Genomic DNA, 23,617 nt, shown 5'->3' on the forward strand with positions numbered 1-23,617 from the left:
GAGCTCCGGGAAGGTGGGAGGTCTCACCCCGTCACCTGGAATAAGAACAGACCAGTTGTTATTCCCCTGGTCCCAGAATTCACTATCTAGGTCATCACCGTGGCTTCATAGTGGGTATGATGACTTCTTTGCCTTAATGCCTTTAGGTCTGAGCATGGCATTTGCTTTACCCAGTGATGTCAGCAGAGCTTTTAAGAGTGCGGGGGTGGTTTGCTTTGTCTCTTGTACTGCTGTGATCTACCCTGAGAAGTGTCGCAGGTAGCCACTGGACCACGTAGAATGTGGGGACGTGAACAGTAGAGCTGAAGCCAACACAAAGGCTGACCCCAAGCCCAGTCAGCTCGTGGCCTGAAGCAGAAATCCCTGTTCAACTGCTGACCTACTTATGAATGAAGAAAACCAACGCTTGTTGTAAGCTGCTGAGATTTGGAGGATGTTTGTTTTGCAGCATTATTGCAGCAATAGCTGACTAAAACATCATTCATCCTTGTGTTCCCAAGCCCAGGGCAGTCCTGGGGCCAAACCTGTTTGTTGGATAAAAAAGCAAAGACATTCTTTGATTCAATACCTTTGCAGTGTGGGTTGGCTCAAGTCACTGCACCACCCGAGACCTTTGCTATGTCTTCTTTCCAAAGGGCATCGTAATTGTTTCTTTGTGGGGTTGCTACGAGGATAAATGAAATAATGTGGGGAAAGCTCCCGGCACTTGGTGTTCAATAAGTGACATTTTTCTTCCCCCATCTCTGCCCCTTACCATCTTTTTTTTTTTTTTTAATATATAAGGGTTATTTTTTTAAAGTTTGCTTATCTATTTTGAGTGAGAGACGTAGAGTGTGTGTGCAAGCAGCAGAGGGGCAGAGAGAGAGAAAGAATCCCAAGCAGGCACCGAGATGTTAGCACAGAGCCCGATGTGGGACTCGATCCTGTGAAAATTGAGATCATGACCTGAGCTGAAGTCAAGAGATGGACACTTAATCGACTGAGCCACCCAGCCCCCTGCCCCTTATCATCTTTAAGTGAGCTCTTTGGTTAAAATGATCAGGGAGTAGAGGAAGCTGAGATGGGGCAGGGTGGTGGGGAAAGGGGAGAGTTTACTCTCTGTTCTTGAGTCTCTGGGCCCTTTTACTCCAGCTGGGGAACCTCTTTATATTCTTCTTTCCTTCCTCCTTTACCCCCAGAATTCTTCCTTAAGTCACTGCCAACTTGCTCTTCTGGACCCAGAGAGGAAGATTTACCCCAGATCCCAAGAATGGCTCAGCGATTCCCTGGCCCAGCACAGGACTGGGCTGCCTTACGAGGACAGGCAGCTTATGCTTCCTGTCCCAGAAGCCAGCTGCTATGTAGGGTCTGTCTACTCTGAAACTGCCGTAATATGAGGACACCCAGGCTGTGTTGAGGAGCACTGTGCTGAGGTGACACCCTTGGCAGTGAAGCCTTCTTGGGCTTTCCAGCCCAGCCCAGCCCAGCTGCCAGCTGGGGGCAGCAGGGTGAGTAGCCTCAGCTGATGCCAGATGGAGCAGAGGAGCCTTCCAGATGTATCCAGTCAATCCACAAATTTGTGGGAAATAGTACATTTTTGTTGTTTTAAGTCATTAAGTTTTGAGATAAATTCATAGATAAATAGGGGTGACTGGGTGGCTCAGTTAAATGTCCAGCTGCAGCTCAGATCATGATCTCATGGTTTGTGAGTTCAAGCCCCGCATCGGGCTCCGTGCTGACGGCTCAGAGACCAGAGCCTGCTTCGGATTCTGTGTCTCCCCCTCTCTCTGCCCCTCCCCCACTCAGGCTCTGTCTCTCTGTCTCTCAAAAATGAATAAATGTTAAAAATGTTTTTAATTAATAGATAAATGAAACTCTTTCTCTATGACACCTATGTTATATATACTATGTGTAATGTTTATTTTTTTAAGATTTTGTTTTTTAAGTGATCTCCACACCCAACATGGGACTCGAACTCACAACCCCGAGTTCAAGAGTCACACGTGCCACCGCCTGAACCGGCCAAGTGCCCATAATATTTATTTTTATTAGTCTTTCTGAACCATTTGACAGGAAGCAGCAGAAATCATGACCTTAAATATCACAGTGTGTATCTCTAATGAATCAAACATCCTCCCACATAACAGTATAGTTCTCAAATGCAGGAAATTGAACACTGACACAATATTCGCAATCATTTGGCCCCTATTCGTATTTTCTCAATTATCTAAACAATGTCTTTCTTAGTCTCTATTTTTTTATTTTATTTTTATTTTATTTTTTTCAGTTCCAGGATGCAATCAGGATAATGCATTGTACTTTGTGGCTGTTATCGGCTGTATGTAGCTGCATATCAAGTCACTCCAAAGCTTTAGTGGCTTAAAACAACCATTTTTATCATCCCTCAGTTTCTGTGGGTCAAGAATCTGGATGTGGCTTAGCTCTTTCGCTCAGGGTCCCTCAAGGCTGCAGTCAAGGTGCTGGCCAGGGTTACTGCGATCTCAGGGTTCAGCAAGGACAGGGTCCACTCCTAGCTCATTCAGCAGTTGTTGGCAAGATTCAGGTCACAGCAGAATGTTGGCCTGAGGGCCTCACCGCCTTGCCACACGGGGCTTTCCACAGGGAATCTGGTAATTCCAACAGGCTGAGAGGAACCAGAGAGAATGTAGCAAGACAGAAGTCACAGTCTTTTGTAACCTACATTACCGTCTTTTGTAATCCAGAAATGACATTCCATTACCTCTGCTGTAGTCATTAGAAGCAGGTCTAGGCCCACTCAAGGACAGGGATCCCACAAGTGTGTGAATGTCAGGAGGGACGTCTTTGGGACCATCTGAGAAGCCTGCCTACCACAGTGCTCACCTGCTCATACTTCCTTCATCTCTTCTAATTTGGAGTGGTTTCTTAGTCATTTTCTTTGGCTTTTGGGTCACTGACATTTCAAATATTACAGGCCAGCTGTTTTTTTGTTTTTTTTGCTTTGTTTTTGAGGGAGACAGTGTGTGCGTGAGCAGGGAGGGGGCAGAGGGAGAGAGAGAGAGAGAGAGAAAGAGAATTTCCAGCAGTTTCCCTGCTCAGCCCCAATTCAGGGCTGGATCCCATGACCCTGAGATCATTACCTGAACCTAAATCAAGAGTTGAACACTCAAACACCTGAGCCACCCAGGCGCCCCCCAGGCCAGCTGTTTTATAAATGTCCCTCAGTTTGGGTTTGTCTGATGTTTCCTTGTGATTAGATTCCAGTGATGCATTTTTTTGGCAGGAATGCTTCATGCTCAACATTGTAACCTTCCCAAAGTATCCCATCAGGAGGTACAAGATGTTGGTGTGTGCTCTTATTAGTAATTTTTTAAAATGTTTATCTATTTTTTTTTTAATTTTTTAATGTTTATTTTTGAGAGACACAGAGAGACAGAGTGTGAGCAAGGGAGGGGCAGACAGAGAGGAGACACGGAATCTGAAGCAGGCTCCAGGCTCTGAGCTGTCAGCACGGAGTCCAACACGGGGCTCAAACCCACGAACCGGGAGATCATGACCTGAGTGGAAGTCGGACACTTAACTGGACTGAGCCCACCCAGGCGCCCAGGCTCCACATTCTAACCACTCTGCAATTCTGCCTCTGGCCTGGAAAGTTCTTTTTTCAACAGGGTACAATTTTTCAATTTTTCAAACAGGGTAATAAAAAACGAAACAAAACAAACAAACGAAAAACAAGACCAGATCTCTTGGTGGAGCAATTGTGAGAAGAAGTTAAGCCTGGAAACTATTGTACGATGAAAGTTCCTAATGTCCTGTCAGACGTTTACCCTCTCTCTCTCATTTGCAATCAAGACAGCCTCCAACGAAGGCCCAATTATTAGCTGTCATGCCAGCCCAGAGAAACTCGTTTCTTTCAATTGCTGGTCGCTTTACCTAGAAAGCTCTGTCCCATCTCTGACTTCTCTTCTGCCTGCAGAATTCTGGCTCATCTCGGAAGCCCAGGCCTGGGGCCTTCAGCTCTGAGAATAAGGCTGTAGCACTGAATGATTCCCAGGGCTGACAGTCACATCACATTCCACCTGCCCCGGAGCTGTGCAAGCCTGTGATCTTGTTCTGGAGACACCCACTCCCTTACCCCCAGCCCCAGCCTCCCCTCACATAGCACATTGTATCATTAGTATTTATTTAGACTTGGATCTGTCTCCTCTGGACAGAAGGTGGGACCACAACTTATCTACCTCTGTGGGTCCCAGTATCTAGAATGTGCTCAATAAGTATTGGCTGAACACAGGAATTTCCCAGTGGCCACCTGTGCTGCTCCTCCCCATGTCAGTAGCACAATCCGTTCTCTATAATCTGGCGATGACACAGTCCTAGGTTTCAGCCTTTGTATTCCCTGACGTGCTTACAAAGTTCTGGCACTAAAATCCCAGACTCCATGTGTCTGACAGGAAGGCCTGCCTCATAAGGCCAGCAGGTGCAGTTAAACATAGCTTCTTGACAGATCTGTGTGCCTCAAAGGAGGCCCTCCCTTCAGAGAAGAGATGATGGAGTCTGGAGAATCCTCCCCCCCCCCCCCCCCGAAACTGATTGGAGAACATGCAGACGGATTCCAGAGCACAGGTCCTCGCCCTGTGGATGTTGAGGCTAGGGAGATACGGAGAGGGACTCAGGATGCTTACCCAGGAGGTGATTTATGGTCTAAGCTCTCACCAAATTTCCAGTCCCCTGGAGGTCACAGAACTGTTAATAATAGAACTGAAGCACCCAGTCGGGTTTTTCTTCCAAAACAGACACCAAGGTCTCACTTCACAGTCTGGAGCACTTTGCCCAGGTCCCTCCAGCCCACAGTCCTGGTGGAAGCTTGGGCTGGGCTGGACCCAGATAATAAACAGGGCCCTCTGACTTCCGCCACCTGTGAGGATTTCAGCCCAGGTTAGGCCGGGGCCATGCTCCATTCTGTTCAGGTTTCTTTTCTACACATGGTGAAAATGACCAGGGCGGCATAAGTGTAGATGTTCAGGTTGTTGCTTTTTAAAAATTTTTCCTATTTCTTCTTTTCGGGAAATAACCTCTTGTGTCTAAGCCCTGGACTATCCCATTATAATGTCAGAACCACTGTCTTAAAGAGGCCTGAATTAGCTCATGGCGCTAAGCGTTGAGAAGCCTCAGGAGAAAAACCTAGCAAGCCCAGCTCAAAGCCCGGGAGGCCGGGGCACCACAGGATGCAGGCAGCTGACAAGGAGTCTCGGCTTGTGTTCCAATTCCGAGCACTTCACCACGCTCCAGGCTAAGTTGGCCTTGTACCCGTGAGCCGGCGCTGCCCGGCCGGGCACTGCCCGGCGCGTGGGAGGCAACACGCTGCCAGCCCGACGTCCAGCAGCACCCACCCCACCCTCCGCGGGAGGCGCCGATCGCCACCCCCAGGAGGGTCGGAAGATTACGCGAAGCCGCTCTGGCTGGTCCGCGTGGACCCTACTTCCCTCTTGCTTCGCGGGTCTCGTACTAGGGGAGCCCCGGACTGGAGGCGCGAGAAAGCGGTAGGGCGGGAGGGTGACCTGTGACCGCCCAGAGAGGGTGTGCTTTGGTCTTTGGAAGCCCTGGGGACCGTCACTTGGATCCACCACCCCAACCCCCGGCCTAGAACCAGCGCAGCCAGGGGGATGTCTCCGGCGAGGGATAGGATGGGAGGCCGGTAAGGGCTTGGGAGGCTCTGGCAGGGTGAAGCCGCGAAGATCCGCACGCCGCCTCTCCCCCCACCTACCCACCCCGGGGCCGGGAGCTCCTCCCAGTCTCTCTGCGAGGAGGTGGGGGATCCGAGAGGCCCCCAGCGAGTCCCCGGGGAGGGCGGGCCGAGGTGCAGTGCCCGGAACAAAGGCCCACAGAGGGGTCCCGGAGAGCGCGGCTCCCCGGGGGCGGGGGCGGGCCCCCTCCCTCCCCCCTCAGCTCCTCCCTCTCCTTCCCTCCTTTCAGCCAGAGGCCGGGCCGGCGCGCTGCCCAAGCTGCGCCAACTTCGCCAACGGTTCCCAAGTTGCTGGGCGCGCAGGGCTGGGAGCTGGGTGGGGTGAGGAAGGAGAGGAGGAGGAGGAGGAGGGCTCCCCGGGCGCCTTGGACGCGGTTCAGGAATCCGTCGCCGCCGCGGGCCGCTCGCGGGCTCGGGCCCGAGCGGGGAGGGCGCCAGGCAGGACCGCTCGCTCGCTCGCTGCGCAGGACGGCGCCCGCCTGGCGCCGCTTCCCGCTCGGCGTGCGAACCGGCGGGGCTGCGCCTCCCTCCCTCCCCGCCGCCGCCGCCGCCGCCGCCGCCGCCTCCTCCGGGGGGCACAGAGCCCGGGCCGCGAGGGATCGGAGCCGCTGAGCTGCTTCTGCCGGGCTCTACGCAGAGGAGGGCAAAGTTGCGAGCGGATGCTGCAAGCGCCGGACCCCAGCCGCGGACAGTCGGATCCGCCCCCGCCGGAGGAGGCTCGGCGGCCGGGGTAAGTAGGGCGCCGGCGTCCCGGAACCGCCTCCGAGGCCCGGGCAAGGCCGCCCAGCCGTGCGCCCCCCAACCTTCCCCGTCCGGGCGGCCCGCCAAACTTTGGAGGAAGAGGGGGCGAAACGGAGCGTGGGAGAGGGAGTTCCCGGCCCAGGGAAAACTCCACGCAGGCACCCGCAGTCCCTAGACCCAGCCCGCACCCAGATTCACAGCTGCCAGGTACTCGCAGCTCATCATCATGCAAGCCACAGACACATCGCGCACTCGCTCTGAGCACACGCCACACGGACTCCGCACACCGCGCAGGCCGAAATGTACAATTCCGGGGGCGCCAGGGTTTGGATGTTTAGACCAAGCATGCCCTCTTCCCGCCTGCCCTCAAGTAAATCCACGGTCTTTGTCTGCAGCCCCCCCAGTGAGGAGCCCCCACAGCGTGATGGGCCAGGGAAGAGCTGTCTTGTCTTTACAAGTCGTGGCCGGCACCCCGAGGCTAGAAGTGGGGAGGGGGAAACCAGACACTGCAGTTGGATCTCGGGGTTCGGCAGAAGCGAGTCTGGTGTGGAAAGTCCGTGTCTTGGTGATGTGTCTGGGTGTGCGCAGCCCTTCCGGAGGCGAGGCCGGGAGAGAGGAGGGAGTGATTCATAAAACTCAGACCCGGCATGCTGGGCTCTGAGCAGAGTGGAAAAAGCAGCAGGCCAATGCTGCCCTGCGCGGGACAGCTGGGTGGTGGCAGTGACAGGGCTTGTGAGGAAAGCACACAGACCCTCCCCCCACCCCGGGCGGATGTGCTTCCTCAGAGGGACTTCCAGGAGGACCAGCGAGGAGATTCCAGCCCTGGATGGGTGTGTCAACCGGGGTGGGGGACGTTTAAGGCTCCCAAGGTCTTGAAGAAACCAGGGCAGTGCTGGAGCCCTTCTCATTTTCACTGCACCTGAAGCTGTGTTTATTTTCAGGTGCCCTAGTGTGCTGGGGCCCTGGGATATTTCAAGGATTGTCCTGGACCAAGCACAGTGCTTGGCACACAGCTGGTACTCAATGAGTAGTTGTTTGATGATTAATGGCACCAATATTAACGTTCGCTAAGGACTCACTGTGAGCCAAGCCTGGTGGCCTCACCTGGGTTGGATTTGGTGTTCCTGCAGAGGAGGCGGCCCTGAGTGGTTCCAGGGAGCCCTGCCTGAGCTGTCTGGAGAAGCGGCCCCAGCAGTGTCTTCCACTGTGCCCTGTGGGCTGGCCCTGCGGTCTTGAATCTCATCATTGACCTATGCTCCCCTAAGAGGGGCAGCAGGAAAGCCTCCATGTCTATACCTGGCTAAGCAGGGGATGGTGTTGCACGCTTCTTCCTGGCTCCTGCTGGCCTGGCTGGAAATGGGTCTCACAAAAGGTCTAGGGGCTGTGTCCTCCAGCAGGGGCTTGGCTCGGGTGGCAGCAGGTGGAGGGGGGTAGTCGCAGTCCCTGTACCGAATGTTGGGCGGGTTTCTGTGTGCCCGCGGGCGTGCCTTTCCCAGAGGAGCTGAAACATCTCATGTTCCCGGAACTGGGATCGCAAGCAGTCTTGGGAGTGCTTCCCTACCGGCATGGGATTGAGAGGGTGCAAGGGTATGGGACAAGCTGGCCGAGGAATCACAAAGAGATGTGTCATTCCCCTGCCCCTTTGTGAATAGGTTCAGTCTGCATTTCGAGCTTCTACATGGCCTAAATGCTGAAATTAGCAGAGCACGTGGGCAGCACCAGAACTATGTGGGTGGCCCCAGGTGAGAGAGGGAGTGAACTGGACCTGGCCACCTCCTGTTTCGGGTGGCGTGCCACAACCAGTGCTTCCCCGTATCACCTTCCCACCTTGTGTCTTCTGTGAATCAAGAGCCCTGCATACGTTATCTCATTAAGCCTTTCCATCCCTGTGAAGTTAGCATTTTGTGGCCATTTGGCAGATTAGGAAACCGAGGCTCAGAAAGTTACGTAACTTTTTCGAAGTCGCACTGCTGACGAGGCACAAAGCTGGGATTTGAACCTGGACGGTCTAACTCTGGAACTCACGCTGTCTCCACCATGGGAGGCTGTCTCCAAGGTCCCTACTGGTTCTCCATGGCAACAAAGAAGCCACACTGGCTACTTACTTGCTAACGTGGTCCTGGGGCCTCTGACTGCAGTCCTTTTTCCACACTCTCTGCCCAGACTGGGCTACACCATGGGCCATGGGAAATTAAACTCTGGGTGGCTTCAGGCCTCTGGAGCCTTCCGTGTAGAGCTGGAGTTGGGAAATGATGAGAGATTTGGAAGTGAATTGAGGGAGATGTTGCAGTAATTCCAGTGAGAGATGATTTGCTGCTTCTCCGAGAAGACAAAGCTGTCACTTGTGACCATACAACTCATAAGTTTGGGTTTGGGAGAAATTGCCAGGTAGACATCCTCAGATGGTATTTCCTTTTTTTTTTTTTTTTTTTTTTTTTTTTTTTTTTTTCCGGCCCTCACCAGAGTGGAAATCTGTTAACACGGGGAAATCAGTCCTCACCTGCCCCCGCCTGCCTGGTGAAGATAGAGGGACATGTTGTGGCTGTCCTTCCTACACCTACCATGTGCCCCGGGGCAGTTTCTGGTCCCCAAGAGAGATGGGTGGGACAGAGCTGGGGTGGGGAGTGATAATGCATGGCTCACCTGGTCCCTAGCTTATGCTTTCCCACATGGGCCCCACAGGGACAGCGGTTATCAACCCCACTTTACAGATGAGGAAGTGAGGCTCAGAGAGGTGCAGTGGATGCCCAAGGTCACGAAGCTAGGAGCCGGCAAGCTATCTGCCTTCAGGCCCCCCTGCAGGCACTTAGGGGCCGCCATGGTCTCAGTCTGGTTTGTACTGTGTACCCCCCAAGGGCTGAGAGGGCTACCTCTCACTGCTCTGCCCACTCCCATCTCCGGCCAGCATGTCTATGGTACGGGAAAAACTGGCAACCTTAGAAAAAGGAGCAACTACCCAGCTGGCCCCTCCCACCTTCCCCAGCAAGCCCACTGGGGTGAGCTCCGTGAGCCTTGACAGTGTTGAACTGCAGGTATCGGCATCGTCTTCTGGCTCCATTGTGGAGTGGACACGCCGTCCAGGATAGAGGTTGGGAGACTGGGTGTGGGGAGAAACTGCCCCACCCAAGGGACAGGGGCTGTTCGTCTGTGCACCCTGGCTCCATCCCAGTGTCTGAGACGTGGAGGCACTTAGGAACACTGTCAGGTGATGGGTGAAGCCCAGGGAGCGGCTGCGGGCGAGCACCTCTGCTGGGAAGTCATAAAGCAAGGGGAGCCAAGGGAATCTTAGCTGGAATCTTAGCCGTGAGGAAACCCAGAAGTCTCTGCGCGTCATGAAGTCACGTAGGAGGAAAAGAAAACAGCTCTCCTTTTCATTCCTTAAATAGAAATAAGAAATAATGTCACCTTTTCTTCCCTGACGACTAACTAGATGATAGAATGCTGCTTGTCCTGCCCTGAGCACGTGGCTTCCTCAGCTGGGTGTGGGGTGGTCCCTGTTGGGCTGGACAGTCTGTTCTGCGCTTGGAGGGGGACACACTCAGTCTTTGGCTCCATTGCCCCAAATCTGGCTGCTTGCTCCCCCTGCCCTTATCCACCACCATGGAGAGAGAGGTGGCAGGCAGGCCATGGGAGCGCCCGGCCACCCGTAGCTTCATATCCACCCTCCATTCCTCACCCTCTTGTCTCTCCCCTCCATGTTTCCCTCCCTCCCCTCCTCTCCCCTGCTCCACAAAGATGTCTGTGTGCTGAAGGACTGTGGGTTTCTCTAGGCCCTGGGAAATTTATCACTGGGGTTCTAGAGGACTCTGAAAAGGATTTGGAGGAAAGTGTGGAAAATAAATAAGCCAGGTCCTAGTTCAGCGTCTCCTAAATACCACAAGTAAACAGCCATCTCGAAGGCCAGCCTGGGAAGCACTGTTCTGGCCTCCCGTGGTTACACCTGGCTTACTGGCTGCTTTCACCAGCCCCCTCCTCCCTATCCCCTCCCTGTCCAGCCCCTCCTCCTTGACTTTGGGAGCCTCAAAAGTCAGGGAACACACCGGGCCACCGGGCTGTCCTTATGCTGCGGGAGGCTGGCACACTGGCCACCGGGACCAGGAGGAACATGTGGGAGAAAAGTCCGCCTAGGGTTCCAGCTCAACCCTGTGCCATCTGAGCAAGTCTCGGCCTTGGTCCCACTCAGCGAGGCAGAAGGTGGTCTCTCTGTTGGTGAGTTTTACTTTGATGGTGGAGAATGGTGGGGCTTTTTCCAGCTTTGTGGCACCTGATGAAGCTTTGTGTCTTAAATGTCAGTTTCGAGTGGATGGACCAAAGCTAACTTCCCTCTCTTATGTCCATCCAAGGTGGGGCTCACTTGTGAAGAAACCTTCAAAACCCATACATTTAGCTTGAAGGGCTTTCTGGACTAACTAGAATGTCAAGGCTCTTTGCTTTTGGCCGGAGTCATATCAGATTAGGCCATATCAGCTTAGGGTGCTGGTGGTCTAAAAGGTTTCAAGAAGTCCCAGCACTGTTGTAAGTTACTATGCCTATAGGGCAGGAAGCAAATTCATGATCGCTTCAGAACTTCAGTGCATTTAATTGACCGCTCTAAAACCCAGCACCTAGTGAGGAGAGCGAGCTGGGGCTCTCTGTGGGGGCAGTTGCTGGCTGGGACCTAGAGAGTGGCTGAGGGGCCTTTCCAGTGGATGTGAGCTGGGTCAGCAAACGCAAACCTCCGGGATCTGGGGAGCAGGCACTGCCGGAAGGCTCTGGGTCCTGCCTCTGGCCAGGGAGTCCCTTTCTCATGCTGCTGCCAGGCTGCAACAGAGAGAGTACTTGGGTGTGAGCCCCATAACTTGCAGCCTTGGTGGGTTGATAGGAGAGAGAATGCATACCCATGTACTCACAGACCATCACACGTATCATCATGGGCATTTCAACACACACACACACACACAACACACACACACATTCAGATATGTCCCCCTTCCCCGCCAAACACAAATATTTCAGTAAACAGCTAGACATAGTATATACCAAAACATTTGTAGGCCAAGTGCATGCATACACAAATACACAAACACAGGGACACACTCATTCCAAAAGGCAAATTATGTAATGGTTAAGAGCACATAACCTAAAGCTGGAGTGCCTGCAGTACTGCTTAGTGACTGTGTGACCTTGGGCAAGTTGCTTAACCTCTCTGGGCCTTAGTTTCTTAATCGGTAAGAGATTAGTTCACTGACCGCTCTCGGTCCTAGGTGATAGGGCTCTCAGTGAATTAATATCTGTGAGGAGTTTAGAAACGTGCCTGTACGTTGAACTAGGCCTGTGTTATAAGTATTATTCACCACATACTCTCTGCCCCAGATACTCAGTCCTGCATTTACAAGACTTCCCAGAGAGGTGTTCAAAAGCTTGTTAGTGAATGGAATCAATCACTTTGCACATTCTGAGCCCCGATTTCTCAGAATGTGTGGCATTTGCTATACTAGACACAAATTAGAATTTATTAGGAAAATAATTTCATCTTCCCTCAGAAAGCTCATTATTTTAACAGTGTTGGTCCTAACTCCCCCAGAGAAGGCCAAGATTCCTTTAGCAGCAGAGGTTTTCAAACTAGGTGCCACGGAGCCCCAGAATTCAGTGGGGACCCCTCCGGGGCCTGACGGGAGGGGGCTCCAGGCCTCTCCCCGCCGTGTCTGTGGTATGCATCGGGCTTCTGAGGGAAGTTCTGGTTCAGAAGTCTCCACAGCTCAGCCATTTGAAAGCCCCCCTCTACAGGCAGACCTGCTTCCCTTCTTGTGTGTGTGCATGCCTGTTCACACACGCCGAGCCGGTGCCGGTGTGAGCCCACACAGCCACCTGAGGTGGGGCCCCGGGGCCTCCCCGATCTCCTTCCCTCTTCCCTCTTCTCCCTTGCCCTCCAGCTGCCTCACCATCTGCAGAATTCTGGGAAGTGCTAACAAGTCTGAGCCAAAGCAGCGCTATCTGAGGAAATATTTTGAAAACAAACTGGGCCACCTCCCCTGGCTGAGACTACACCAGTTTTCAGCAAGAAATTTCACAACTCGAATCATGCCTGGGGCACGTGGGCCTGGCTCCCCTCCGGACAAGGCCTGGGGCCTGTAGGGTTAAGGACAGACATACCTGAAAGAGGCCCCAGATAGAAAGCTATAGCACCTGTGAGGAAGGGGAAGTCAGCCTCACAGGGGGGATGAAGAACCGAAACACCCATGACCGTGAAGGTCAGGCGCCCTATCTTATTTTTGCTCTGAGGAGCTGTTTTCCTCTGACGGTTCCTCCATACACATCTGGGTGCAGGTGTCCAGGGGTCAGGGGCACGGGAGGCGTTAGTAATGGCAGCTAGCATGCACAGCACCGTGCTCTTAGAACCTTCCGGGCCTGCGACCGTGTTCTCACAGGAAGCTCTTAAGGGAGGTTTCTTGTTATTGCCATATTACAGACAGGCAGACAGAACCACAGAGGCAGAATGCGTTGCCCACATCCCCCGGCTCGAAAGTGCACAGCGGGGTCTGAGCCCTGTGGCCTGGCTCCCGTAACCAGTACCCGGAACCCTGCCACAACCCTGCCGTGTGTGAACCTGCGTGCTGCCGTGGCTGCGGCCCGAGGAGGGACAGAGAGAGTGCACGCAAGAGCAGGCATTTCATAACTGGCCAGGGCGTGCCGCTGCTCTCTGGCCAGGAAGCTCTGGGGAGGCTGGCTTCAGGGGCAGCTCCGTGAAGGCACTGCGGGTGGGAGTTCGAGCCCTCGGCCTTCCCCAGGCTGACCCGGACGGGGCATTTGTGATGGTCCGTCAGCCTCTTTTGCGAGGCCGGCCATGTGCTTCCCCTTGGCAATGATCTGGCTTCAGGAACTGGCATAGATGGCAGGAGAAGGGATTTACTTTTTTTTTTTTAATTTTTTTTTTAACATTTATTTATTTTTGAGACAGAGAGAGACAGAGCATGAATGGGGGAGGGGCAGAGAGAGAGGGAGACACAGAATGGGAAGCAGGCTCCAGGCTCTGAGCCATCAGCCCAGAGCCCGATGCGGGGCTCGAACTCACGGACCGCGAGATCGTGACCTGAGCTGAAGTCGGCCACTTAACCGACTGAGCCACCCAGGCGCCCCAAGAGAAGGGATTTAAACAAGTAAGGAGGAACTGGCAGATCAGGGCGGTCCAAAAAGATAGGAGGAGCCCCACCCTGGGGTAGGTGCCGAGCTGCTTGGGATGCCAGCGGCTTCCGTGGGCCCTGAGATCTTCCCGCTGGATAGCATGCCCCAGTTTCCCCTTCCCCAGCCCTCACCTTATCTTCACTCGTCCACCTTCCAAATTATCCTCTTTCCCCAGACAGTGCATCCAGCTCTGCCTCTCCAGCTGCCAAGAACATTCTCCTTCCTTCTTTTCTGGTGGCCAGCTCCCATTCAGCCCCAGGCCTCAGCTTAGGTGTCACCTCTGGAAGCCTAGGTCAGCTGCCGGCATGTCTCCCCCTTGTCACACTTTACCCCACTGTGTGGCCATTGCTGGTTTCATGGTCTGTGGTCTCCTATGGGTAGTGAGCTCTGTGAGGCAGGACAGCGTCTGTCTCGTCCCCCTTGGTGTCCCCAGTGCTTCCACAGCTTCAGTGAGTCCCCACCTGACTGTGGAACTGTGAGTGGTGGATAGGACACAAAGCCACACCGTGCAGGAGAGGACAGTGCTCAGCCTCCCGGATGGGATGCGCTTGTTAGGAAGTGGTCTGAGTCTGCCCCCTCCAACTCACCATGACTCCCACCATGACCCAGCCCCAGCCCCATCAGCAAGTGCTTCTCAGTCCTGTCCCCTTGTGGACGGATGTCCGTTCAGCCCCTTCAGCCCCTCCGGGGCTCAGTCCCACCCCCAGGTAACGCAGATCTCCTGTGGCTGAGTCCTTTCCCCTGAGCCCAGAGAAGGAAGCCCAACTGGCAAGCTGCCTGGGGGTGGGGGTGGGGGTTCCGGCTGAAGCCCTCAAGTTACTCTTGCAGAAGTAGTGGAGCCCTGAGTGCTAAGTTCTCCTCTAGGCCACCCAGGGAGACACATTAGGTGCTTCAGCCCTGGCATCGCCTGTCCAGATACTACATGCCTGCTCATGCCTGACACTGTGCAGGGTAGCCTGGGGGTAGTAGCAGAAAGTGCCCTCGGGCCAGACGGGGAGAGGAAACTTGGGCACAGATAACCACCCTGGAGTCCAACTGTGATGAGCCCACAAAGGTGGACATGAGGGAGGACTTGGGGAGGGCTTCATGGATGAGGTGGGCATTCAGGCGCAAGGAGGGAACTTGGGCAAAGGCAGGGATGGGAGAGTTCAGATCGAATGCAGAGAATGGCAAGGAGTCCATTTGGACTGAACTGTAATTTGAAGGATGCACGAAGAGAGATGAGGCAGGACGGAGTTGTGGTTGCAGGTGCAGCCTGTAGAGCCAGGCTGCTTGCAAGGGAAGGGAACCCTGCTCCCCACATGCTGTGTGACCATGCCAAGTTGCTTAACCTCTCTGTGCCTCAGTTTTCTCATTTGTAAAATGGAGATGCTAATAGTACCCACCATATGGGGGTGATAGAATAAAATGTGTCCCTGTGCGAGTGTTTACAGCAGTGCCTCACACAACGGTAAGCATCAAGAAGAATGAGCTATTATTTTTTTAATAAATGCAGCTAGAAAAGTAAATTGAGGTCAGATCATAGAGGCCCTTGAATGTCATACTTTACATTTGCTAAGCACCTGCTGTGTGCCAAGTATTTCACAGACCATCTCACTAAGCCCCATACAACCCAGCAAGGTTGATAGCAATGTTTCCATTTTATAGATGAGGAAACAGGTTCAGAGAGGCAGGTCAACCAACCCAAGATCACTTGGCCAGGAGGAGTCAGGAGCAGTAATGAAATCCAGGTCTTTCTGGCAGTTAGGTCTTCCCTCAATGTGGAGTTTGGAGAGACATGACAGGGAGCACGGGGGTCACAGCTAGGAGCAGAGCACCAATGCTATAGCCGTGGGTCCCGGGGGCAGGGAGGACAGGAGGTGCCAGGGGAAGGAGAGATACCATGCAAGCCTGAAGGGCAAGGAGACAGGGAGGGCGCAAGGCCCAGTACACAGCTCCCATTCACAGCCCAGGGGTACCACTGAGTCATCCTGGGAAAGCATGACATCACTGAGTCTCACGGTCTGCTGCCTACCTGCCAGCCTGCCCTCTGGAGTTCTCTGGTGTCCTTGTGCCCAGAGTCCTGCAAGGGACCTTTGGGTAGCAGAGCCAGGTCTGCCTTCTGGCTTCCTGTCCTGAGTTCTCCTCTCCGGCTGCTGTCTCCCACCTTCCCCGCGTTCTCTTCCCTGCCTGGGGTCTCCCGTACCCCCACTCATAAGCTCAGCTTTGGCAGGAGCTTCTGGAAGTGGTGATGGACATGAAGAGCTTCCAAAAGTACATCCTTGCCAGGCCTCGGATTGTAATTCTGGGAATCTCAGTGTTGGAATCGCTTTTAAAAAGTAAAGTCTGGTTGAGCTGTGTGCCCAGCACTCTGACAGGTCCCAAAGGCCTCTGCCTTCCTTGTAGGTACAGTTGAGTATCTGAGAGCTCTGTGTGTACTAAGCATCCTCAGGTTGAGTGATTTATTTGCATCTGTCTGATTGCATGAGGTAGCCCCATTTTACAGATGCCAACACTGAGGCCCAGAGAGGTTAGGTGACTTGTCCAAGGTCACACAGCCAAGATTCAAACCCTCAGCTGTCCAACTAAAGCTGTGCCTATGCTCTTAGCCACTGCACCATCCAGCTGCACGACAAAGCCATCAGAGAATCATAGATAAGGCGTATGAACCTATGTCTGCCAAATAGTGTGGTGCAGACAGGAAGTGCCATGAAGAGTTTTCATCCTTCAGTGTGGATCACTCCCCAGAGTTTCTTGGAGATTGTGGATCCATTTAGGAGGCGGCAGAGAGCACCCAGCTTCTTGGCCATGCAAACCCTGCTGACATGGCCATTTAGGGGGAGACTCACCTCTCTGGAAGGAGCACGGGGCTTCAGAGGATGCCTGTTCTGTTTTTGGTGGGCCAGACCTGGAAAAGGAGTGTGAGTCAAGAGAGGGGCCGAGTGCCAGCTTCCTCGGCCCGGTCTGCAGGCGCAGGATGCCAGGCTGACGCAGCTGCTGCTGGGACTCCCAGCCCCGTCCCACCCCAGCCGCTCCAGCTGGGAGGAGGGGCCCATGGCCAGCCCTGTGCTGAACGGTGTCCTCCCCCTCCACAACCTCACAAGGGAGGCATGGTCACCCCCATCTTCCAGGCGAGGACACTGAGGCCTAGAGAGGTTTTCTGGCTCACCTGAATTCCCTGGGCTGGAAAGGGGAGAAACGGACACTCTTAAGTCTTCTTTTCTGCGGAGACAGAGGAGGGAGGAGTTCAGCTGCCCTCTGACACCGAGAGTACAGGCCAGCTCTGTTCTCAGGCTTGCATTTCTGCTTCATTCTGCCGTCACTGCGTCCCTGTGTTGCGGAGAGAATGGCCCTCTGGGTGAGAGAGAAAAGCTCGGATTTCCCTTGGGCTGTGAGTTAACCATTTTTCCAGGAGTACTTTTGAAGCCACAGGGCCTCCTCAGGCCTCCAGCACTGGCTCCTTCTACACCAGATAGCCAGCCCCGCCCGAGTCCAGCCCTGGAAACTAAGGGCTTCCACCTGGCTTAGGTGATTACCTAGCATGTGACTCAACCGACCGGTGCTGGATTCTCAGGGGTCCCTAGCCCCTTTTTAATGCCCAAGTCCCAGGTTAGCACAAGTCCAATGGCCCTCCCCACAGCTATGTGGGGATCCCCCAGGATTCCACAGCCTGCAGGGTGGGTCCTCCTGACACTGTCCCCCCCGCCAGCCTCCAGGACCCCTTGGGCTTCAGGGGTGGCCACGCCCCCCCTCACACCTAGAAGGGAGGGGACCCAAACCAGTGACCCCCCCCCCCCCAACATAGTAACAATTTCTGGAGAGTTGTTGCTTTTCTTGCGGGGAACGTAGACTGTTAAGTTTGACTGTAGGGACAATTCTGTTTCCCGTTGCCTCTAAATTTTCCTTCCGGGCTTTGCCTCTGCTTAAATTTTCATACAGAGGCCTGTTAAAATGACTTCTAAAATGGGAGTCTCACCTCAAAAGAACTCTGCCTCTACCTCTACAGGTAGAAAACTGGTACCTGCTTTTAATTTTTTTTTTTTTTTTAGTTTTAAGTTTTATGAATTCAGTAATACATGCCCATGGTCCGAAATTGGAAAGGTAGAAAAGGATATATGGTGAAATGTCTTTCAAACCGAGGCGCTACCCAGAGAATAGCTGCCCCCAGACAGTGTGATCACCGTCCTGGGTCACTGCTAGGCCAGTGAGTGCTCCCTCCCAAGCTGTGCTGGCTGCCGCATCCCAGCCTCCCGCCACCCCTCCTCCCCCAGCAGTCACCTTCGGCTCTTCCACCCACGAGACACAAAGGCTCCCACGTCCTTCATCCCCTCCAACCCCAGCATGGCCCCTCAGCTTCCAGGGGAGCATTCTTCTGTGCCCCCAGCTGCCGCCTCTCCATTTTCCCCTCTTGCCTGGCTGGGCTGGGGTCTGCAGCTGTGGCCTGTGGGGTCAGGGCCTGACCATGGTGATCGGACCGGACATGCTGCCTCTTGGCCAGACTGCATGTTCAGAGTCCCCTGGGTGTGGGGGCTCACATAGACAGGTCGGCCCTTCTCCACTGCCATTTGGAGTGTGACTGAGGGTGACCTAGGCCTCCCTTGCTCCCCTCCCCTCCTCTCCCCCCTTCCTTCCCTTCATCCCTCCTCCTTTCCTTACATGTTTATGTGGTGCTGTATAGCGAACGTTAACTTCAATATGTATGAATGGAGCAAGGCAGAGAAATAAATAGTGCCAGGAGAGCAACGTGCGTGCTAGAGATTTGCTGTAAGCCGACCCCGCCTTTCACTTCGTGGCCTTACATCTCTAGCTGGGTGACCTTGGGCAAGTTGTTTACCTTCTCTGAACCTTCCTTTCTCACCTGGATGATGAAGGCAAGGATGGCGGTAAGGATCCAGACTGTGCACAGGGCTGGCATGAGGACCAGGAGTAGCAGAAAGGCTTTCTAAGGAGGAGAAGGTGACATATGTGTGGGGGTGGGAGGGGGCAGTGCTTTTACTCTGGGGGACTGATGATGGCTGATGGCTGTGGGGGCTGGATCAAGGAGGGCTCTGGGGACAGGTGGGGTTTGGCCTCAGCCTTAGGATAGACTTTGGCCAGACACAATGAGGGAGGGGATGACCCCTGGGTTCTGCCTGCCTTCCCGTGGGAATGCCTTTTCTCTGTTTCCACCCAGTAATGGACCCTCAGCTTTGTTATTTTTTAAGTACTGACTTTATAGTTTTTATAATAGTGTGCAAAATAGATGCTTAGTGTGCAAAATTCAAGTAAAATGGACAAATGCAGAGAAGAAAGCAACAAATCCACCCCCCCCCCCACCGCCAGTCCAACCACCCAGATGTAACCAGCTAGTTATTTCATCCACACACTTCTCCGGGCACATGTACATGGAAGAGGGGGCGGTGGAGAGAAGGTTTTACAAACAAGGGGAAATGCACAGTTTAGTTTAAGTTTTAGGCCAGTGTTGTAAGGAGGCCGTGTTCCAAAGCAGCCCCTCTTATTGTTCAAGGCCTCCGGAGGGCATTGTGTGGGGGAAGGGAACTCACACGCTGTGATCTTTAAAGCCTCCTAATTCAGACCCCTTACAAAAGGGGAGCCAGCTGAAATAGGTACATACCGGCTCCAGAGGAGTGCTTATTAACCTTCAGACCAAAACCTCAAAGATACGCAGAACTGAAACAAAACTCTTACGAAACCCGTGTGTATCTTTATGACACGTGCACTCTGATATTTTTGGTTCTATACAGTTCTATTTTATTTTTTACAAAAAAGTTTGCCGACCTACCAAAGTGATGGCAGGCTGGAGTTTTCAAAGTATTGCTCTAGAAGAGTGATTTTCAAACTTTACAGCAGACTCACCTGCAGAACTTGTTGGACTCCCCCCCAGAAATTCTGATTGAAGAGGTCTGGGGAAGGGCCCGAGAATGTGCATTTCCACCAAGTTCCCAGCTGCTGCCGCCACTGGCCCCAGACCCCACTTTGAGATCCGACCAGCCTAGATTATTTTTTAAAGCAAGGTACTTCCTGGCAGAGACTTCCAGAAGACTTGCTTTATTCAGCAGATGAGAATTGCCGATGGCTAACACGAGAATTAGGTCTCTGGCATTTTTGAAGGTGCTGGTCAGGCACTATCTTTGGGATCTTAAATGCCACCCTCCTGAAATCCAGCTTACTCTATTAATGTCAAGTGCTGCATGCAGAAAAGGTCTGCTAAGCAAAGGGACATTTTTGCCCAGCCCTGGTTGAATTACCTGCCTCTTAAATCCCAAACCCACAGAACATAAAACCCTCCCAGCCCTTTTGAAAACACTGTTCTTCTATGGGGAATGAAAGGTGCCATTTACTATGCAGAATTCACCTTTCTGGTTTTTTAAAGGGAAGAAGGTAAGTCAAGCATGACCACCCCATGGGGAAAGCTGTTCCTCCCACTCCGGTTGGGGTCTGGTGGGTTTCACTGGCTGTCGCTGGGTTCCCAACTTTCACCAGAACCTCGTCCTGACTCTAACTGAGCGCGCATCAGCACTGGGGTTTCCCAGCCCTGCTGACTTGTGAGACTGGCCTAATGTTTTACGCTGCTTCTGCTCCTCCAACCAGGGAACTCTCAGCCCCCACTCCTAATCCTCCCCCTTCACAGCCTTGGGGCCCCCTCCCCAGTCTTGCAATCCTCTAGAAGCCAGCCCTCAGCTGGGAGCAGCCTCGTGAGGGAGGGAAGTGTTAAATGGGCACAGAGCCCCTCTGTTCCATTAACAATGGCCCGTTGATGACTGGATTCAGCCCAGGACGGCCCCCTTGACTGGACTTTGGGGAGGAGGAAGGACTCCAGGCCCCCCCCCCCCACCCCAGGCAGCCATTTCTGGGTGTGAAGTTGATTCCAGTGCTGGCCTCTGCCCACAGAACCTCATTCTTCAGGCCCTGATGCAGCAGTGAGAGACTCCCTCACCCTTCCTATCCCTTCCCAGGGGCAGTTTGGGGCCCCAGGAGTGATTTAGTTCAGTGTGATTCAACAAACATCTATTGAACAGCTGCTGGGCAGGAAGGCTCAGTGCTAAGTAGCTGTGGGGAGTGAGACTAGCTGCTGACACGGGTTCAATGCTTATTATGGTCAACCCCATCCCTGGCTGCCGAGCAGAGTCACCAAGGAGCTTATAAACATTTCAGTGTGCAGCTCACTCCACCCCGGATTTTCAAGAGTGAATCTTAGGCCCTGATGTTTTATAAAAGCTCTCAGTGATTCTCATTCCCAGTGGAGCCTCCTATTGGTTAGACACTGTGCTAAGCATTGAACTTGTAGTACCCATTTTATGAGTTAGTTGCTTGTGGGAGGCTGAATAATGGCTCCCCAAAGATGTCTACACATGAACCCCACTCTGGATGTGTTACTTCCCCATGGTAAAGGGACTTCGCAGTGTGACGAAGTTAAGGATTTTGTGATAGGGAGATTATCTGGGAGATACCCTGGATTATCCAGTGGGCCCAATGTAAGCATAAGGGTCCTGATAAAAGGGAGATTTGAGGGCCACCTGGGTAGTTCAGTTGGTTAAGTGTCCGAATTGAGCTCAGGTCATGATTTCACAGTTTATGGGTTTGAGCCCCATGTCAGCTTATGCTGCCAGCTCAGAGCCTGAAGCCTGCTTTGGATTCTGTGTCTCCCCTCTCTCTCTGCCCCTCCCCCACTCATGCTCTGTCTATCTGTCTGTTTCTTTCTCAAAAATAAATGAACATTAAAAATTTTTTTTTTAGAAAGGGAGATTTGACTATAGAAGAGGAAGTCAGAGTGATGCCTCAAGAAAAAAAGACTCAACCAGCCATTGCTGGCTTTGAAGATGGATGAGGGGGCCATGGGCCATGGAAAGCAGGAAGCCTCTAGAAGCTAAGCTGGAAAAGGCAAGGAAGCAGATTCTTCCCTCAGGCCTCTAGAAGGAATGAAAGCCTGTTGACACCTTGATTTTAGTCCAAACTGACCTTGGAATTCTGACATTCAGAACTCTTTTTTTTTTTTTTAACATTTATTTATATTTGAAAGAGCACGCATTCGTGAGCGGGGGGAGGGGCAGAGAGAGGAGGAGACAGAATCTGAAGCAGGCTCCGTGCTCTCAGTGCAAAGCGAGACAATGGGGCTCGAGCCCATGAACTGTGAGATCATGACCTGAGCTGAAGTCAGATGCTCAACTGACTGAGCCACCCAGGCACCCCTGACATTCAGAACTCTTAAGGTAATACGTACGTGTTGTTTGAAGCCACCGAGTTGATGGTGGGGTGTTACAACAGCTATAGGAAATGAATACAGGGCTATTACTACCTGTTGTACAGGTGAGACACAGGGAGGTGAGACAGTCACCTGGGGTCACACAGCTGGTGGGTGACAGAGCTGGAACAGGAAGAGCTCAGGTGTGTCGGACCCCTCACTCAGTGTTCTCTCCACCTCACTGCACTGCCCCTCTTTGCAGCCAGACAGACATGGGTCTGAATCCAAGCTGCGACCCATTCTTTCCGGTGTCCTTTGCTAATGGTGGGGTCCATTTGGCCAGGGAGAATATATGCAGGGGTGGGCGGGCGGGTGGAGGAAAGCTAGGGTGGGCCAGGTTGTCCCCCAGTGGAATGCCCTGTTTGAACTTCGTTCGATTCTGGAGGAATGGTGCCCATGGGCACTGTCCCCGGTCTCCTCTGCTGCGTGTCATGACGCCATCTTTCAAGGTCACGCAGTCTCTAGGATCTGGCACTACTACAGCAGACCAGCCCCTGTTCAGAACCACAGGGTTGGTCAGGAGCAGCTTCCGCTCAATGTCACCCGCAGCCAGCACCAGCTGCTTATCTGGGACAGCCAGCAGGCTCCTATTTCCTGGGAGGCCGGCAGTGGCCTTGTGCCTTCAAAGGATGTTTCTTCCAAGACTCTAAGAACCTTGTATTTGAGGTCGCGTGTGTCTCTTTGAGGAGTGTGAGACAGAGGGTCTAGAGGGTTGTCTAGAGTCACACAGCAAGTAGGTGACAGGTCCTGGTAGACCAGTCCCAGCCAGAACTCTCAGCTGCCCGCTGCTATATGGCGCCCACCTTTTGGCTAAACCGGTTTGTTCAGTGATTCAGCATAGTGGTTGCATTCATGAACTGTGGAGCCAGACTGCCTGGGTTCAAACCCCAGCTCTCCCTTGTGCCTGAGGGCAGGTTGTTTGGCCTCTCCTGGCCTAGGTGGGGGTGGTGATCAGTACCTAGAAAGGTACTGCCCTACCTTCCTGTAGGGTTGTCCTGAGGACTAAACACATATGTGTGAGGTGCCTTGTTTCTGGTCAGGGTTAACTTGTTAGTATTCAGCTCCCCTGGGGCGCAGGCTGTCTCTTCCCCACTCTGTTCCCAGTGCCTCAGCCCCTGCTTGGCCCAGAGCAAGTACTCTGCAAATGAATTAACTTGTCCAATGTGAGCCTTTATCATCCAGAGAGGTTTCCTAGGTGTTTTCCCCAGACTTTTAACTTTTTACAAGTTCTACCTTAGTTCTTCAAACCCTTCTCCTGCTCCTTCTTGCCTGGGAGCTGCAGAATGGCCCTAAAGCAGCCAGGGGCGTGCCCAATTCTCACAAACCGTGAGTGCCCGTGTTACACAGTTGGGAAGGCCCTGCCGAGCTCTCCCGGGGGTCCGGGCCCTGTGGCAGCACTCTTTGCACACCGAGTCTTGTGTGGCCTCTCCTGGACCCTGTGCCTGTTCCCAGCGTCTCTTCCACTGGGAAGCCAGGCCTTCCAGCTGATGGGGGGGGTGGGGTGGGGGTGGTCACAGACCATGTCAATCCCTCCAGTCCTGCCTCCCTCTTCTGCTTTCTCCTTCTGTAAGGATGGGGCTTCCTCATCAGGTTCTACTTCCTCACTCAGCCTGCCCCACAAAAAGCCCCCAAGGTTTATCCTTGCACCTGAATAGATCCCAGGGGGGTCACCAGTTCATGGTTCTACAAAAAGCCAGACTCAGAGTTCCAGTTTGGATTCAACTGGCTCACTCTCCTGCCCCCAGGAAGACCGTTTCTGCTCAGGCTTCTTGCCCACCTCTAGCAGTATTTTC

At 53.4% G+C, this 23,617-nt stretch overlaps 1 protein-coding gene and 1 long non-coding RNA gene across 4 annotated transcripts in view; one reads left to right on the plus strand and one right to left on the minus strand.

The window, feature by feature from the left end:
* The first annotated feature begins 5,523 nt into the window (after positions 1 to 5,523).
* The window catches only part of CHST3 (carbohydrate sulfotransferase 3), a 37,272-nt gene continuing 19,178 nt past the window's right edge, over positions 5,524 to 23,617 (plus strand). Inside the window, exon 1 of one of the 3 annotated variants that reach the window (XM_053206885.1) lies at positions 5,524 to 5,653. The gene's annotated coding sequence lies outside the window, so the exon portion shown is untranslated. The other 2 variants (XM_027062223.2, XM_027062224.2) reach the window with 2 other exon arrangements.
* LOC113600178 (uncharacterized) lies at positions 9,433 to 17,252 on the minus strand. Its single transcript, XR_003421131.2, has 3 exons — positions 16,752 to 17,252; positions 16,432 to 16,490; positions 9,433 to 9,819 (listed from the first exon to the last, which is right to left on the minus strand). It is a non-coding gene; the product is annotated as an uncharacterized LOC113600178 (long non-coding RNA).

Source organism: Acinonyx jubatus, chromosome D2, assembly GCF_027475565.1.
Source record: "Acinonyx jubatus isolate Ajub_Pintada_27869175 chromosome D2, VMU_Ajub_asm_v1.0, whole genome shotgun sequence".
NCBI lineage: Eukaryota > Metazoa > Chordata > Mammalia > Carnivora > Felidae > Acinonyx > Acinonyx jubatus.